Here is a 15,758-nt window from a genome sequence, read left to right as displayed (position 1 = left end):
CATCCCATGTATTGTATCATTTAGTTCTTATAAAGAACCCTGTCAGTTAGTGCTATTATGACCTTTATTTTACTCACTAGGGAACTGAGGCAAAGAGAGACTGAGTTACTCATCCAAAAAGGCATAAAAAATGGTAGACTCGGAGCACCTGGGTGGCTCCATCAGTTAAGCATCCAACTCTTGATTTTGACTCAGGTCATGTTCTCAGGGTCATGGGATCAAGCCCTGCATTGGGCTCCACGCTCAATGAGCAGTTTACTTGAGAATCTCTCTCCCTCTACCCCACTCCTTGCTTGCACTAAATAAATAAAGAAACAAACAAACAAGGGGCGCCTCAGTGGCTCAGTCAGTTAAGCGTCTGCCTTTGGCTCAGGTTATGATCCCAGGGTCCTGGGATCAAGTCCTGCGTCAGGCTCCCTGCTCAGTGGGGAGTCTGCTGCTCCCTCTACCCCTCCCCCTCTGCTCGTGATTTCTCTCTCTCTTTCTCGATCTCTCTCTCTGTCTCTTGGATAAATAAATAAAATCTTTTAAAAAATGATAGACCCGTGATTTGGATCTAGGTAGTTTAACTGAAGAACTTTGCTCTCTGTACAAAATGTGAAGTTATTCCCTAAAATAAAAACATAAAACTATCCTCACTTAATGTTGAATTAATACACATTTATCTGCCTCCTATCCATTCCCCTATCCACAAGCATATTAATATTTGTTAGGAAAGTATGCCAGGATTTGCTTTCTGTTTAGAGGAAAAGTGGTTAATTGTAATACCTAAATTCAGTATTTTGTAAACCCCATCAGACCCCTATCATCTTTTTTAGCAAATTAGTCTTTACTTTCTTGACATGAAATTAATGAATAATGTAACCCACCTACACAAATTAATAGAAAAACATAAATGTAATGACTTGACTCTGATATAAAAGAGAAGTAAAATTAATTTATAATAGTATCTGTTTCAATATGCAAAGGCATTATCATGCCCACATTATAAGAAATGACAAGTAGTTAGAAAGTTACACCTGTTGTTGTAATCACCATGGATGGAGACTGATATAGGTAGGTTTTACTTGTGACTCATATATCCTGAGTAGCATTCCGGTGACCAAATGTCGGTTAAGTTCTGGAAAAGAAAAAGGAAGAGTTCCCCAAGATTGCCATGGCTCCATATTTCTTCTATTGTAAAAAAATACATTTTCACCAGAAAAAGGTTAAAGAAAAATACATTTTCATATTTCTACAACCAAAATATGTCTAATAAGCACTATCAGCCAGGTGTCAGTCATGACGTTGTTGTCATCGCCTGAGCATGTGAGAACTTAGTTGTTACTGATTTCATTCTGGACAGACTTTAAAGACCATCTGAAAAAGGGATACAACCTGTAGTTTGAAAACTTTCCATCAGTCTCTCTGGAAGTCTCAGAAAAGTGCCAACATCAAAACTTAAATAATTGATGTCTTTGTCCTTGAAGAAAATCATAGATACAAGAGTTGAGCACCGTTTTAAGAAATATAGCAACACCAAAGTAGTTGAACATAGGGAGGATAATATTGTTTGGAAAAACATGGATACTGACAACTCTGAGTCAAAAACTGTTGCAGAAAATTTTCTGAATATGAGGAAATTTTAGAAATACCCTAATAATTTATTTTGCTTTTGTTTTTCCTTTTATATATGCCCAAGTGTGATAGTTGATTTACATCTAAATAAAGTCTAAAAGAGCTTTTGAAAGATAGAGTAAAAATTATGTATAAAAATGCATTGTGTCATAGTTTAATTGGCAATATTTTTCTTTTTTTCTGTCTTGGTGATATTTAAATAATAGTATATTTTACAATTGATAATGTCTCAAATTAGATAAAATGCCATAGTTTCCTTCCTGGAATATTCACTGCATAGTAAAACAGTGCAAACATATTTCATTTTTAATGTAAAATGATGTTAAATTCCAGGCTCACATAAATAAATACAGGTGGTTTTCCCTCTCTGCAGTGGGACAATTTTGTTGTTGTTAAGGACTTACTGTTGGTATATATTCCTGACACTACCTAATGAAAGCAAATAACATTCTTTTTAATAGCCAGAATACACCTCCACAAATTTCTAATACACGCCAAAGGAGGGTACATCTACTGAGAATCTGTTACTTAGTGGGCATGGTATTCGCATTGATTTTTCACTAGAGGGAGCAACTGGTCTTTAAGAAAGTGATGTGAACTTTGGAATGGTCTTTCACTATAAATGAAATACTCCTGTAAGTTAAATTGAATCATAATCTTTCACTCCCATTATGCTGTAATTGTTATAAAGTAGTCTTCTCAAATAGGGCTTAGATTTGTTATGATGACTTCTAATAATCAAATCAGGCCAAAATATCTCATAAGACCCTACCTACTCCAACAAGGTCCCTACCTGTGTAGACTAGTCATGGACCTGGTTTCAAGTTCCAGCTCTGTCACTCACTGTTTAACCCAGGCAAGTCACTTCATCTCTCTGAGCCAGTGAATCTCTATGTTAAATAGAGATTGTTTTAAGATTTTATTTATTTATCTGAAAGAGTAAGAAAGCACGAGCAGTGAAGAGGGGCAGAGGGAGAGGGAGAAGCAGACTCCCTGCTGAGCAGGGAGCCTGAGGTGGGGCTTGATCCCAGGACCCTGAGATCATCATCTAAGCTGAAGGCAGACACTTAACCGACTGAGCCACCCATGTGCCCCTAAATAGAGATTATGATACATACTTTACCAGCCTGTTAGGAAGATGAAATAAGATATGTGTAAAGTTTAGCACTGTAAGCTTTCAATGAATAAAAGGTAACAGTATTATTTGTATTGTTTTATGCTAATAAAACTTACATATATTAAAATTAAACTATTTACAAGTTTCAGTCAGGCACTAAATTCCATTCTAAAAATTGTATTTAGGATTCAGACAATAAAGACATCCATGTGTATTAGAGTGGTCAGTGAAAACTTCATCCAGGAAATGAGACTTGAATTGGACTCTGCTATAGGTTAAGAACTGAACAACATGAAAAATAGGTGGGAATGAGGGCATGGTAATCACACTTGTTTACTGCTCCAGCTATTTCAACATGCATTCTAGACCTGTACTGTCCATTACAGTAGCCACTAGCCACATGTGCCTATTTAAGTTTAAATTAATTAAAATTAAAAATTCAGTTCATCAGTCACACTGACCACATTGTAAGAACTCCGGAGCAACATCTGACTATTGGCCACTCTTGGAAAGCATGCATGGAAGAAAGTTCTATTAAACAACGCATTTTAGACAGATAGTATCTTCAGGTTGTGGGAAAAAGGAGGCTTGCTGGTACTAAAATGCCATTCCACAGTTATAGCAGGCCTATACTCTATAAAAGTCTTAAAGAAAAAAAATCACTTATTAAAGTTCATCCTTTCAGTTAGCATTTTTTAAAAAGATTTTATTTATTTGACAGAGCACAAGTAGGCAGAGAGAGAGAGAGAGAGGGAGAAGTGGGCTCCCTGCTCAGCAGGGATCATGGGATCATGACCTGAGCCGAAGGTAGCCGCTTAACTGACTGAGCCACCCAGGGGCCCCTAGGTTAATCATTTAAATAACCAATAAAATTTATGCTTAGTGGGACAAGCCCCTACTGTACTTTTAGTAAAGTGAAATAATTTAAAATAAAATGAAAATAATGTGAAACAATTAATGAAAATAATTATGAGGAATTTTCATATCAGTGTGAGTCATGGTAATTTACTTGGTACAATACCAAAAGTGAACTGTCAAGCCATTTAATAAATGTGACTTTTATATTTGAAAACATCTCAAAATCCTAAGGTTAAGAAATTTCATCCAAGGGAAAATATTTCTATGCATTTTCTAGATAGTATGAAGTTCAGATAAGTAGCTAAATCCTTTAAGTATTGTTCCCATGAATTTGCGTTGTCCTGTTCCTTAAAACTCCAAAGCCTCATATATAATCTTACAAAAATAGTGTAATTTTGTTTTTGTAGAGTCCCAAGGTCAAAAACCTTTTTTACAACAAACTTCCATGATAAAAACAAAACAAAACAATCCTCTTGTTTTTTTTTTTTTTAAGACTTTATTTATTTATTTAAGAGAGAGAGAATGAGATAGAGAGCACGAGAGGGAAGAGGGTCAGAGGGAGAAGCAGACTCCCTGCCGAGCAGGGAGACCGACACGGGACTCCATCCCAGGACTCCAGGATCATGACCTGAGCCGAAGGCAGTCTCTTAACCAACTGAGCCACCCAGGCGCCCCAATCCTCTTGTTTTAAAACAAGTTTCATCTAAGTCATTTACTGCTTTCCACATAAAAATTAATTCAGTATGAAAAGTGCATAATATAGTATCTAACTTGATACTTTGTTATAACACTTCATCTGTTAGCTGAGAACTCTGACTTGTGAATTCTTTGGCTCTAATACTATATTGCAACTTCCTTTGGTTTGTAAGCAAGCCATACTACGCACATCTATTTTTAAAATGTGAAAAGTTGATTTGGAAAGAGACCATCATTCATTCATTTGGCCACTAATAGAAATGTTCTCATCCCTGGGGCGCCTGGGTGGCTCAGTCGTTAAGCTTCTGTCTTCAGCTCAGGTCATGATCTCAGGGTCCTGAGATCGAGCCCCGCATCGGGCTCCCTGCTCCACGGGAAGCCTGCTTCTCCCTCTCCCACTCCCCCTGCTTGTGTTCCCTCTCTCACTGTGTCTCCCTCTGTCAAATAAATAAATAAAAAATCTTAAAAAAAAAGAAATGTTCTCATCCCTTCTATGACATTAAGTAGAATTCACCTTACTATCCAGATTAGGTAATCTCAGGTCAAGTGACTTGCCTAAAGTTACCTAGCTTGTAAGTAATGGAGTATGGATATAAACCCAGTTTGCCTAACTTCAGAGCTCTTCCTACTCTGCCATGTTGCTTTTCTGATTTCTCAAAATCTTTAACAGTAACCAGGGAACTCAAGAACTGCTGCCTGTTTCCTGATAACTTTTTTCTAGGGTTTGTGTCTTCTGTAGCACCCAGAGGACTTTTATGCAATGTTGGCTACATTGATTGAACGATTCCACATTGAAGGCTAACTTATACAGCCATGGGAACTTCAATATCTTAATCTAAACAGAACTTATGGCTTTTAGGAGACAAGTACCCTCAGTGGAAGCATTTATTAAATGTGGGGCAGATTTAAAAAACAATACCTCCTGCTACCACTGATATTTCTAACTTAACAGCATTTCCAGATTCTTACACGTGGGGTTCAGAGATTTCAATTGCTGATGAATGAACTCAAGGATAAAAGAGCTCCAACCAATAAATATTTCACTAGTTTTTACTATTCTATACTCAGGAGGAAGTTTTAAAAATAAAAGTTTGTTTTCAGGAAATAATATATTAAGTCCAATTTAGAAATGATTCTTGATAATTCACCCTAAGAAGAGAAAGGAAATATGCATCCTTCCTACCTAACATGTATCTACCCATGTTGGAAACCTTTCCTTGATTTAAACAACAGAGGGATCGTCTTAACTGCTTACTTCTCTCCCAAAGAGAGAACACTTTCACAGTTCAACCACAGTGAAATTGTTGATTCAGTGCTGATGGAACACCCTCAGGAAGAACCCAGATGCAAGCCAGAGCCCAGACAGCTTGAGGAACGGCTGAAAGATAAGGCCATTAGTGGGCGGGGATGGTTAGGTAAAATCGAATCTGATGGCTAAGCGCCTTGTTTGTGGGTGAGAGAGAGTTATTATTTTATGTGCATAATACATAATATACGTTTTTTTATCTTATTTAAATCCAATTAATTAACGTATAGTGTATCATTAGTTTCAGATGTAGAGTTCAGTTATTCATCAGTTGCATATAACACCCAGTGCTTATTACATCACATGCCCTCCTTAATGCCCATCACCCAGTTACCCCATCCCCACACCCACCTCCCCTCCAGCAACCCGCAGTTTGTTTCCTTTGATTAAGAATCTCTTATGGGGCGCCTGGGTGGCTCAGTTGGTTAAGCGACTGCCTTCAGCTCAGGTCATGATCCTGGAGTCCCGGGATCGAGTCCCGCATCAGGCTCCCTGCTCTGCGGGGAGTCTGCTTCTCCCTCTGACCCTCTTCCCTCTCGTGCTCTCTATCTCTCATTCTCTCTCTCTCAAATAAATAATAAAATAAAATCTTAAAAAAAAAAAAGAATCTCTTATGGTTTGTCTTCCTCTCTGATTTCGTCTTATTTTATTTTTCCCTCCTTTCCCCTATGAATATGTTTTGTTTCTTAAATTCCACATATAAGTGAAACCATATGATAATTGTCTTTCTCTGATTGACTTCTTTCGCTTAGCTTAATACCCTCAGTTCTATCCACGTTGTTGCAAATGGTAAGAAGTCATCCTTTTTGATGGCTGCGTAATATTCCATTGTGTATATATAGCACATCTTCTTTATCCATTCATCTTTTGATGAACATCTGGGCTCTTTCCACAGTTTGGCTATTGTGGACATTGCTGCTATAAACAATGGGGTGCAGGTGCCCCTTTGGATCACAACATTTGTATCCTTTGGGTAAATACCTAGTAGTACAAGTACTGGGTCATAGGGTAGCTCTATTTTTAACTTCTTGGGGAACCTCCATACTGTTTTCCAGAGTGGCTGCACCAGCTTGCATTCCCACCGACAGTGTAGGAGGGTTCCCCTTTCTCCGCATCCTCACCAACATTTGTTGTTTCCTCACTTGTTAATTTTTAAGTATGTGTTTTAAAATCCTGTGACCAGTAGAGGATATTGTAGGTTTTTAAACAGGGAACGGACATAGATGTGTCAGAAAATAACAATTTTTTTTTCTCAGCAATCTTTATTCAGTTCTGGGGGGAATGCCTCCCTTCCCGGGATCCTGTCCCTCCTGCACCTCTCACCCCAGGGCTCTGTGGGATTCAGTGTCCTCCTCTGTTGAGAGTAGGTCCTGGGGCCCAGTGGCCTGGTCTAAAGAATATTCAGGACAGCTGGTCCCTTAGTGTGTATGCTGGTCTTCTCTGTTGTGGGGAAGAAGTAAGGTGGGCAGAACTACTGCCCACCAGCACTCAGAGCTCCATTATCTCCCCAGCTTGGGTTGCAGGGTAGTAGGGGGTGGGGGTGTCCCCTAGCCTCAGCAGCTGGAGGGCCTGGGGAATCAGGTTCCCAGGACAGTGCCAGAGAAGCAGCTCAGAGCAAGGGCTCCTGCCTGAGTAGGGGCAGAGATGGGGGGAAGTCATGGGGGAGCTGCAGTAAGGGGGGGTCATTGTGCAGGCTGAATCCAGGGAAGTGGGGGGCCATGTTCTCTTCAGAAAGGCACTGTTTGCGCAGGGTCTCCTGCTCCCCCTCCAGGCACCGCTTGGTGCTCATGGGCACAGCTCTTCGGAGAGGGGAGCTCACGTCCCGGGTCTGGGGCGTCCCTGGGTAGCCCTGGGCCTGACCTGGGGGGCCTCATTCCAGCGGCTGCTGCAGGATCATAGAAAATAACATTAACTGCTGCATGGAAAAAGGCTTGAAGGTTGTATGATTAAAGGCTGGGAAATTAGTTTCAAAGTGTTATAGTAACTCAGGCAAAGATTGACGAAAGTATCTTCAGAAATGTGGTAGTGACAGAACAGAATATTTAAGAGAAATAATAAAAGAATTGACTAAAACTAGATATGCAGATGGGCGAGGAGTTTGTTTCTGTTTGGACAACAGGAATGAGTGGAACTGTGAATGAGCTATGGAATATAGGAAGACGACCAGATTATGATCAGGTTATAATGGGAGGGAAGACATCACAAGTTCAATTACAGACAAGGGGAGTTTCATTGTGAATCTGGGGCAGCCCATTAGAGATATGGGAAAATAGATTTGGGCATTTGTAGGTCAGAAGAGTAGGGTTGTTCTGTGAAAGGGAGGTATATGCAAATGACCTCCAAAGGCCAAATGAGATAGAAGACCAAAGAAAAAGGCTTACAAGTCCAGCTTGACTGGAAATGGTTTTTATTAAGGTAACTTATGGATAGAAGCATGTCTTGGGCTGCCACAAGACAAGCAGATCTCCACAACCCAACCTCCTTTAAGATCTCTTTTATAGCCTTAAGGGCTAGGAGTACATGTTGAGGGACCATCCAAGAGGAGACTGTTTAAGAATAGTCATATCTCCAGGGTAGATCAAGGATATTCTGCCCTGAAGGTGTACTTAAGTGTGTGGTGGAACAAAAGAATGGGGGGGGAGGGGAAGGAGGGCATGCTCAAGAAGGTTTCAGGTCACAAACTGGTCATCATGGCAGATTTGTCCAAGATGGCATTAGTCTGATTCACACCAGGGTCTACAGATAGATTTGGAAGTCATTAATATATAGGTAATAAAGGATAGTTGGAAGAAAGGCAGGCAGGGACAAGGCCCCCCACCCCCATTCTAAGAGGAGAACTACCCTTAAAAGGAAAAAGACCCCGTGCTGTTATTCTAGGCTTTACTTCAGTGCCCTAGCTTTAAGTCTTCCTACTGGAAGACTTAAAACTTCTATGTGACAAAAAGGAAGGGAATGGCCTTGGACATCCTAACCCAGGCCTGGGGGCCAGCTCAATAGCCAGTGGGATATTTAAACAAACTGCTTGATCTGGTGGCCTGCGCTGGCCAGCATGCCTTAGGGCAGTGGTGTCCACCACCCTCTTGGTCCCCAAGGCTACAAAACACCACCCTGGAAGGAGCCTTCCGCCCTTTCCCAGGCAGACCACTACCTGATAGGTAGATGAGTGCGTGGACAAAAACCTGATTGGATGACAGGTTCTTGGGGGTTAATCAGATTAAAACAGCCCACACCGAAGAGCCCATAAAAACCCCTGGATTTAAACACCAATTGGCAAACCAACCCTCTCAGGTCCCCTCCCTCATTGGGAGCTTTGTACTATCGCTCAGTAAACTTTGTTTCACTGTAGCTCAATGAACTTCGCTTTGTTACCCACTACTCTTCGTCTGGTCTTCCTCTTCATTCTTCGAAGCGACATGACCAAGAACTACATGCACCGAAGGAAAAGAAATCCTGTAACATAGGTGATAGTCGAAACTATCAGAGTGGATGAGAACACAGAAAGACGTGTAGAAGAGAAGAAAGGAAACCCAAGAGTCAAAGTCTGTGGAACACTGACATGAGAAAGACAGGTGAGGTGGGACAAACAGAGGAATCGAAAAGTAGGCATTAGTGATAGGAGAAGAACCGGAAGAGTGGTGTCCTAGGAGGCTAGGGAGGAATGGACTTCAGGATGCTAGGGTCCAGGGGGTGCAGTCATGTCAATGAGACGAAGACTGGGAAGAAAAGTTCCTGAACTGGGTAGCTGTGAGGGACAGAGGGTTACAGAGTTAAAGAATGAATGGGAAATGAACAAAGTATAAATAGCCTGAAGTCAGAAGGGAGAAAATATAGGGGAAAAGAGGAGACGTGAACATAACAAGTCCCTACCCCACCCACCCCCAGTCTTCATCACCAATTACCATTGCAGAGCGAAATAACTTGTGCAGAACATACCCTCTTAGAACCCCGGGGTATGGTGAAGTGAATAGAATATTCACCAACTACTTAGGGGGCACTTCCTGTAGTGAATATGGTAAGTGTTGAGGATTCCAGAATAGATGCTGTTCTTGACCTGAAAGATTGTGCAGCTGGATGGATGCTGACTTGGACATAAATCATTACACTGCAGTTTCAAAATGGGAATGTTAGGCATATTTTACCAAGTATAATCTGAACACTGAGCACAGGAATAAAGACCCAGCAAGTGCCTGGGGGTTAGGAGAGAGCTTCCTAGAAGAGGGAAACTTGAGCTGGGACTTGAAAGAAGAAGAAAGGTGAGAGAGAGGATGCTGACAGAATGGGAGATAGGCTGGGAAACAGCCCAGGCAAAGGCAGACAGGAGGGAGGAAGCCTGCTTGTGTTAACAAGTGTAGACAAAACAGGGTGGCTGGTGTGGAGTAGGGGGTAGGGAAAGGGAGAGTAGAAAGGCTGGAACGTGGGTTGGGCTGTATTTGAAGTGCTTTGAGACTCACTATCTGCTCAGTGTCCTGCTGAGCTCTGACAGTGTGCATTTTTTTTTCTATTTAAAATTTGCCGGCTTCATTCCAAATTTTTAATTGGGTCTTTATATAAAATGAGCTGAGATGCAACATCCTAATTAGTCAACAGTAGAACAGGAAGACAGGAACCACAATACAGAAAATTTAAAAAAACAAAAAAAAAACAGCCTTAAAGATTTAGACAAGGTGGAGCTGTCTAGGTTTTCAGAAAGCAATAACATACGTCCTGGAAGTTAATTGATAATGGTTTTCAATACTGTTAGTTTCAGTTATTTTTTTTAACACATTGACTAAATCCTAGAAGAGAATAATTTTAATCCAAAGCTATAAATTGATTTACTTAAAGGGAGAAAGAAAATTGCAAGTTGTCATTTTATTTCCATTCTAAAAATAGCTAAAACATGATCATCATTACAAGCCTCTCTGAAAATAGAACTTCATTAAATGGGACTCCACTGATGAAAAATTTTCCATAATCTCATCAGTTTTGCTTTTGCTTAGCAAATCATCTCTTCATGGTTATTGTAAACCAGTGATAAACATGGTATATTGGAGTTATGTTTACAATATTCAAGACAGATAAGCCCTCCCATTCAACTTCATCCATCTTGGAAACATTTTTTCAGTAAAAAATATTTCTGAAATCCCTAGTATGTGCGAGGAACCCATTCTAGGTACTGGGAACATAGCTTTGAACAAGACATTCCAAATCACTGCCCCTTAGGAGTTTACGTAATAGTGTGCAGACAGAGACAATAAATATGAAAACATATAAAAAGATATTTGGAGGGACCAATAATTGCTCTGGAAAAGTCAGTGAAAAGAATGACTGGGCTAAAGTAATAAGTAAGAAAAGGCCTTTGTGTGGAGGGGATATTAGAGTTAAACCTGAATGGTGAGAAGGGGATCTACTGGGAAAAGCATTGTAAACAGAGGAACCAAAGAGCAGAGCAAAGACTGAGACAAGTCTAATCAACAAAAAGAAGAGGAATATTGTAAACATAACTCCAATATACCATGTTTATTACTGGTTTACAAGCTTTACTTAGGAGGTAAGATCAGAGAGTTGGGGTAGTCAGGCCATGTAAGGCTTTGAAGGCTATGAGGAAGCCAGATTCTAGCTGGTAACAAGAATCTGAGTTGTTGCTAGGGTGGTGGTGACATAATTGGATTCATACTTTGGAAAAGGCATTTGGCTATTGTGTGGGGATCAGGTGGGGAGGAAGAGTGGAGGCAAGAAAGCCAGTGAGGAAGCTGCTACAGTGGCTTGAACTAGGGTTGTCACTGTAGAAATTACGAGAAGTAGTAAGACTAAGGAAATGAGTTGGATAGGCAAATTAAAACTATTGGTGCTCTGCCCATATCCCCTTGGCATTCACTATTTCAGTGCATGCTGAAGGCTTCCAACTGCCTGGCCAGAATCCGAGCTGCCTCACCTCTGCAGTGGAGCAACTCTGATACATGTTCTACACCATCTTCTCAAAGGACCCAGTAGGATCTGTCCATTATCAGTAATCCAGCTGTCCTTATCAGTAACCTGCTCATCATCATCCACTATATTGGCTTCCTTCGTTCCTTCCTTCCTTCCTTCCTTCCTTCCTTCCTTCCTTCCTTCCTTCCTTCCTTCCTTCCTTCCTTCTCATCCCCGGTCCCCACAAATGTCTCTTGGAATCCTCTCCTAAAAAACAAAGTGCATTCCAATCCCTGTCCCAGCGTGAGTTTCTGGGAGAACTAAGTTTATGCCACTAATTTTAGTAAATTCTAAATTTTCTACTTGAAGTATATTTTCCCATCTGTGTTCAAGGTCCTGCTTATGAATCTTCTTAGAGTAAATTATCTGACCATCTTCAGCAAATGCATCCTTTTATCAAACTAGTTGGGTCACAGGGGTCTAAGAGCACCTGGCTCCAGGGGTCCCAGCAGACCAGGTTTGACCACTCACTGCTGACAAAATCCAAAGGCAGAGACTTGAGTGGTGGTGAAACAATAAAGGAATTTATTTCAGTGAGGCCAATGGACTAGGCTTTCAAAGACTAGCCAAAAATACAAGTTTGTATGAGGAAAATGAGACAAAGGTTGGTGGGTACATGCAGGTGGACAGTAAAACTCAGGTCATCATTGTCATGGGTCTTGTTGGCTCAGGGAAGTCCCTATTGCTTGAGGGGTAGTTTCAGTTCCCATTAAGGGATGCTTTGCCTACAGGGGTTTTGCCTGAGTGAAAATTAAGTTCTTCTTAATCAATTAGAAAGTACAGACTGAGGTCAAAATGGGAGTAGTTGAAGTCCTCTTTCAAAACCAGGGAAAAGTTAAATTGGAGAAAGAGGTAGAGTTTCTCTGCCATCTCTGTGCCTCATGAAGCACCATATCCCACCTCTGTGGAGCCCTGTAGAATTTAGTTGTGATCTCTGATGACTAGGCTCTTAATAAATTCTGGCTAAACTATTGTAATAGGGATTTGGGTTAAGTGTTCAGATAAGGTGATTAACCATTGTGGTTTGCCTGGGACAGAGGGGTTTTCCTGGCCTGGGAAACTCAGTGTTAAAACCGATCAGTTACCTGGGACTAGCCATTGTTTAACACTGAATTATTGGTCGCTTTATCAAAGTTTAGGCCCTAGAGTAAGAAATATTTGAGTTCTTGATTCTGATCTGCCACTGATTGGCTTGGTAATCATGGGCAAATCCCTTAATCTTTCTGTTCCTTCATTTCTTATCTATAGAGTTAACACTACTACCAAAATCATAGATCAAATGAGATTATATGTGATAGGCAGACTAATGGCCTCCCAAAGACATCCACATCCTCCTAATCTTGGAAATCTGTGAATGTTACATGGCAAGAAGGAATTAAGGTTGCTAATCAGCTGACCTTGAGATAGGGAGATTTTTCTGGATTATCTGGGTGGGCCCAATATAAACACAAGTCTCCTTAAAGTAGAAAAGGAAGGCAGAACGGGAGGTCAGCCTGATGCAATGTGAGAAGAATTCTATCAGCATTGAAGATGCTATGAAGATGGAGGAAGAAGCCACTAGCCAAGGAATATGGGCAAATTCTAGAAGCTGGAAAGAGCAAGGAAATGGATCCTCCTCAGGCTGCAGAAAAGAATGCTGCCCTGCCATGCCTTGAGTTTGGTCCCGTGAAACCCATTTTGGACTTCTGATCTCCAGAATGCTAGGATATTAAGGTTGTGTTGTTTTTAAACTACTAAGTTTGTGGTCATTTGTTATAGCAGCTATAGAAAGCTAAACAGGTAAAGTATTTAACACATTTGTGACCCACAATGTTGGTAGGATAGTGTAAGCTAACTCAGTGCCAGTGTCAAGATTCACAGGAAGCATTTGACTTTTCTGCATTTTTGAGGATGGGCCAGGGCAGGGGAGCCATTCTCTCCCACTTTATTCATTACCACCCTTCTCAATTATTAACTCCTGAATAAATTATTTTTTGGATGCCTCAGGCCAGATATGTTATCTTTCTCCTTTGAATCCTTAGCATTGTTTGTACATCCATTATGATTACTTACTTTGTTTTAGTTATTTGTTACTAATTCCTCTTAGTTTGGAAACAAGTTGAACATGAGGACAGTTTTTACTAGCTTTTCTATTCCCAGGACGGTATCAATATTCATAAAATAGGTAATGATTATTAAGTGATAAATATGGGGAAAGAGGAAATGAAGGCAAGCAGTTTTCTAATGTGACCTGAAAATTCCAGTCATATATATTCACATGCCGATGGCAAAACTTGGTTTGCAAGGGAGACAGAAATTAGTCTCTAGCTAATGTGGTTTTGTGCTCACCTAAAATTCAAAAGAAAAGACTGAATATTGAGGAACAATTAGCAGTTTCTCCCTCAATTTAAGAATAAATAATTTGAGCCAATTAAAAGCTACCTACAATTATGGGTTTAGAAAGCTGTTAGGAAACTAAATGCTCCAAAGGCATGGTAAACTAAAAATATAGGTAAATTTTCTCATCCTGAAAGTCTGCTTGAATTAAAAAATTACCCCTTAGAAAAGGAAAGAAAAAAAATTATTCCTTGATTTTGAGTTTCATAGAATTTGAACTCATAAATCTTACAAGTATTATAACGTATATATTTGGCTATCCTGGGCCAAAACTTTTAAGAGTGTAAGCCACGTTAGGTCAGTTTTATAGAGTCTGCCCTTCAGAACTTACTCATTTTTGAATTCCTGGCTTTAATGGCAAAGAGAGTGAAGAAAAAAAGTGAAAGAAACATGTGCCACGTTTGTGGGGAGTGGAGAGGTGGGTAAATACAAGAGTTCTGAGTATCGTTACAACTGTATATTAATTCAAGTTCTGGATAGATTTTTGATGTCTCACTCGTTGGACCATCAAGGTTTTTTTAGGAAGAAGAAATAAACACAAAATTCTAAACTACTTTCATGGTCTGAGGATGTTACCATTTTTACTTGGGCTTTTTTCCAGTGTGGTATGAAGTCTTTCAGCTAATGCAGCAGCCTCACTGTATGTGTTTAAGTTACTTTAGAATATGGGTGGGTTGCTTCCTCTCTCCTAAATAAGTCAGGCATTTTAAGCAGAGAGGATAGATCTAGATATATACAGACTAGGTATAGGTGTAGAGACAGAAACAGAGAGAGAGAGACAAGGGAGGTTCCTCTCACTCACCTTGTACCAAATAGGATTTTCAAAACTTGAACAAAACTATTCACAACTTATTTTTTCTCATCAAAGAGGTCCAAGATAATCTTTCAGTGCACATCTTTAAGTGATTAATGTTGAAATGGATAATTCCACAGTATATTATGAACTGAAGTTGACCCAGTAAAATTAGTATGGTCTAAAAGAAAGTTACTTAACAACACTTTGCTATTTTCTGAGATTGCTAGTTTTTGGTGAAGGTTGGCTGTGGGCAAGGATAATGTGGAACATTAGATGGAAATATAGTTGTGGAATTTTAATAAACTGCCAGTCTGCTAATAATATGCTTTTGTTCAAACTTTTTTAAATTTGGCAGTTATTCATAAATCTTAGTCCAGAAAAAAGTGCAAATTTTTCTTATGAAGTTGTGTACAGTATATGGAGAATAAAGAAAAGACAGACCTTCAGACCTTCACACCTTCCAGAAATTTTATTCAACGCTAAACTACTACATTTGTACTTTGAGAGGTTGCTGGAATCCTGTGGGATCCAAAGTCACAATTAGAGGAACAATTGGAAATAACAGAGTTATGTTTGAATAGTAGTACATTTTAAGTACTCCAAGTGGTACATTTTAGCTGGCTGTTACTATTTTTGGAATATGAAAGAGTCCTTAATAGTACAATACTCATTTCCTTCCATATTTGGATATTATTTTCATACAAATACAAAAATGAAAGAAAAAAGCCCAACTTCAAATGTACAAGTTTCTTTAACTTCTGAATATATAATTTTATCACTCTTGATAAAATTTCAGAGCAGTGAAGACCGGGGAAATTTTAGAATTCAGAAGGACCGTCTATAATATTTGGCAATTAGTATGCCTCATGACACGTATTTATCTTATCTTTCCCCTCCTGCTAAAGATATACTTTACATAATTGCTTTCCTGACTATTCTGCCTCAAGCTATCAAGTCTAATGAGGGATTTTTGGCCTTCTGCTAACTGGTCTCAAAGAACTATTGTCCTTCCCCTATTCCTCGCACCCTTTGAATCTAAGTCC

The 15,758-nt window shown here is 39.8% G+C and overlaps 1 protein-coding gene and 1 pseudogene across 2 annotated transcripts in view; one reads left to right on the top strand and one right to left on the bottom strand.

The window, feature by feature from the left end:
• The window catches only part of DSE (dermatan sulfate epimerase), a 150,137-nt gene that overhangs the window by 3,810 nt on the left and 130,569 nt on the right, over positions 1-15,758 (top strand). The window lies entirely within an intron of this gene.
• On the bottom strand, positions 7,083-7,491 carry LOC113927005 (annotated as a pseudogene).

Source organism: Zalophus californianus, chromosome 7 (assembly GCF_009762305.2).
Source record: "Zalophus californianus isolate mZalCal1 chromosome 7, mZalCal1.pri.v2, whole genome shotgun sequence".
Taxonomy (NCBI): Eukaryota; Metazoa; Chordata; class Mammalia; order Carnivora; family Otariidae; genus Zalophus; species Zalophus californianus.
The sequence above is the reverse complement of the archived record's forward strand: the minus strand, read 5'-3'. Positions and strand labels throughout refer to the sequence as shown.